Below are 3,928 nucleotides of genomic sequence, written 5' to 3'. Positions count from 1 at the left end.
AAAAAAAAAAAAAATTAACTGGGTATGGTGGTACACACCTGTAGTCCCAGCTACTTGGTAGGCTGAAGTGGGAGAATGGCTTGAACCCAGAAGGAAGAGGTTGCAGTGACCCAAGATCATGCCACTGCACCCCAGCCTGGGCAACAGAGCCAGACCCTGTCGCAAAAAAAGAAGAAGAAAAAGAATAAGAAGCCCCAGCAGTAGCTTGTACAGTGGCCTGGCGTATACCAAGCCCTTGTGACATAGTAGTTGAATAAATTCATTTATTCAATGGATCTAATGACCTTATAAGAACACTTAGACTTTATAAAAAAGGGAGAAACTGATGCTAACACTGAGTTTTTTCTCTCTACGTCCTAGTTTCTTACATTTAAATGTGTTAAATATTCTTCCTGGCAAGACATTTGGAAAAAAAAAAAAAAAAAAAAAAAAAGCTGTGATGTCCAGATGGATCTGACATGGGTGACAATCCCCAGAAGTGAAAAAAACTCAAAGATTGATGAGCAGATCTCCTCCATCCAGACTGAGCCATTGGGGTCTCATCCAACATTTTTCCATTTGAATTGTTTATAGTCTAAAAGATGAAATTGACAATAGTGTTATTCTGGCATCCCGGACCTCCTCTCGGCCAGCTGAAGTGACTGATGGAGGCAGGGCAGGCGCCTTGGGCACCACAGTGCATGACAGGCAAGTGTGAGCAGAACGCGTCCCTGTCTATGACCTGGCTCACTTTTCCTTCCCTGTTTTCTCTCTTCTGCATATTCCTCTTTTTTCTTCCTTTCCTCCCTCTTTTTTGATTCTTTCCTTTTCCTTTTCCTTCTTGTCTTTCTTTGCCAGTGCCAACGGGTTTTTATTTGACACCAATGTTACTCAGAGCTGAAGAACTTGCTGTTTTTTAGCTAAAATAAAATTGCTTTGTCACCCTGGGTCCCTAAAGACTCCAGCTGTAGGTCCACATTCAAGATCTTACATGACTAATCCATTTAAATGCCACTGTAGTGAGAACCATAAATCCCTACATGAGTTTCCCTCCTCTCAAAAACTTATCCTACATCATCTTTTCCTACCCCCACCCTTACCCAGGATGACTCCAATATCTCTTCTAAGACCTTTATGAGAGACTGCACATTCCAGAGCACATGAGCTGATTGCACCACAGTGTCTGCTTAGAATGAGATAGGACCATAGTGTCTGTTTAGAACGAGCTCAGTAAAGCCTGCTTTAAAGTCCATCTCTGAAATGTGTACCCTTCTTTGCATTGAGTTGCTGTTGCTGTGACTTTTTCTACAACATGCCCCAAAGAAACATAGTTTCTTAAACCTGTCACTCCACTGGGCGCAGTGGCTCACATTTGTAATCTTCCCAGCACTTTAGGAGGCTGAGGTGGGTGGATTGCTTGAGTTCAGGAGTTCAAAACCAGCCTGGGCAACGTGGCAAAACCCCACCTCTACTACAAAGACAAAAATTAGCCAGGCATCATGGCTCACACCTGTAGTCACAGCTACTTGAGAGGTCAAGGCATGAGAATCACTTGAACCCGGGAGGCAGAGGTTGCAGTGAGCCGAGATCACACCACTGCATTCCAGCCGGGGTGACAGAGCAAGACGCCATCTCAAAAAACCAAAACCAAACACACACACAAAACCTGTCACTCATCTGCTCAAAACCTCCAATGGCTGCTCATTTTTCACAGGATAAAGTCCAAATGCTCTGCCTGCCACTCAGTACCCTCTAAAACCTGGCCCCAATTTACCTTTCCAGCTGCATCTTCCTGCAAGTAAACCACCCTACCTTCTTTTTTCTTTCTTTTTTTTTTTTTTTTTGAGATGGAGTTTTGCTCTTGTTGCCCAGGCTGGAGTACAATGACACAGTCTCGGCTCACTGCAACCTCTGCCTCCTGGGTTCAAACAATTCTCCTGCCTCAGCCTTCCCAGTAGCTGGGATTACGGGCATGCACCACCACACCTGGCTAGTTTTGTATTTTCAGTAAAGACAGGGTTTCTCCATGTAGGTCAGGCTAGTCTTGACCTCCCAACCTCAGGTGATCCGCCCTGCCTCGGCCTCCCAAAGTGCTGGGATTACAGGCATGAGCCACCGCGCCCAGCTGAAACTACCCTACTTTCAACAGCCTTGTCCTTCCTTCCACCTTCCTGCCTCCTCACCCTGGCTCTCCCTCACTTTGATTGCCATTCCCTTTCCCATCTCTACCTACTACACTTGGGGACCCTCTTTCTGGGCCCCATCTAAATATTCCCCCTCCAGAAATCCTGCCCTGGTTACCCAACACAAAATAACTGCATTTTCTCTGCTATCCTGCAGCTCTGATATGGTGTAACCTTATGCAGCCCCGTGCCTGTGACAGAGAGCAGCTACCGCACATTAAGCTACTGCCAGTGCTTCAGGGCCACCCTAGGGAACTCACACAAATTATCTATATTCCTCTCCATAATCCCATTTAACAGATGGAGTAATGGTGATCCTGCCCCAGGTCTCACAGCTGATAAAAGATGAAGCTCGGAATACACCAGGTGCGTTGAGTGCCAAATTTCTTTCCATTGCATTAGACTCTCTCAGAAGAGAGAAAACCCATGCATGCTTCTCACTCACATTCATTCATTCAAAAACAGTTATGTGTATAGAAAAGGTAGCAGGCAGGATACTGAGAGGCAAGCGGGGGAGATGGACAAGGGACCCAGGGCTTTGGTAAGAACAAAGGTAGCAAGTATGGATTGCTCTTTTCAACATCTATATATTTCATCTTTGAGATTGTAGACTTTGAGTATATATAGATAGGCAGGTGTGTGTGTGTGTGTGTGTGTGTGTGTGTGTGTCCCACAATTTATTTTGCTACATGAGTAAAAATTTTTTCTCTTTAGGCCAGGTGCGGTGGCTCATGCCTATAATTCCAGCACTTTGGGAGGCTGAGGTGGGCAGATCACCTGACACTTGAGGTCAGGAGTTCGAGACCAACCTGTCCAACATGAAGAAACCCTGTCTCTACTAAAAATAAAAAATTAGCTGGGCATGGTGACATGCACCTGTAATCCCAGCTACTCAGGAGGCTGAGGCAGGAGAATTGCTTGAGCCTGGGAGGTGGAAGGTGTGGTGAGCCAAGATTGCACCATTGCACTTTAGCTTGAGCAACAAGAATGAAACTCTGTCAAAAAAAAAAAAAAAATTCTCTTTATTATTCTTATTGGTTTCTTGAGACAAGGTCTCACTCTGTCACCCAGGCTGGTCTACGGTGGCTCAATCACAGCTCACTGCAGCCTCAACCTCCCAGGCTCAAGCAATCCTACTACCTACTTGGATTATTTTCTACTTGCCCACAACTACAGGTAAAGACCCAAGGCCCTTTGCTGCTGCCATGCCCTGGCATCTTATAATCTCCCTCTCCCTCCCTGAGTTAGTTGTCAACATTTAGTCCTGGATTGTTTCCAGGTTGAAACCTTCAAGTCTTAGGTCAGTAGATGCCTGTGAGTTACAGTGCAAAATTTCATATTTGACACTTGCCAGTTTCGGTTGAGCTCTGGGTGGGAAACGTCCCTGGCCTCATCCATTTTTAATGTCACAGTCAGTCTAGCAGAAGACATCACCTCCAGGTAAAGTCATTCAGAACAAGGGCTTTATCATTTTACTGCCGTTCAACTGAGGTGGATTGCAATGTCATCCTCGCCACTCTCTGGTCCTGGACTTCCCAGAGGGTAGAACTTGGGACAAAGGATGAAGGCCAGTTGTCTCTGCACTCCATCCCTCCCCTGCCTAGGGACAGTCAGGCAAATCCTATGATGGCAAAGCCCTTGACAAGGTTTCCTGGGGCTCAACCCTCAAGACCATTGGCCTTGCAGTTCTAGTCCTGCTTCTACTGCTGACTAGTTATGTGACCTGAACCACTCACTTACCCTCACATGTCCCCCATTTCCTCTTT

Source organism: Cebus imitator, unplaced genomic scaffold, assembly GCF_001604975.1.
Source record: "Cebus imitator isolate Cc_AM_T3 unplaced genomic scaffold, Cebus_imitator-1.0 Scaffold28, whole genome shotgun sequence".
NCBI classification, from domain to species: domain Eukaryota; kingdom Metazoa; phylum Chordata; class Mammalia; order Primates; family Cebidae; genus Cebus; species Cebus imitator.
Note: the sequence above shows the minus strand (reverse complement) of the source record.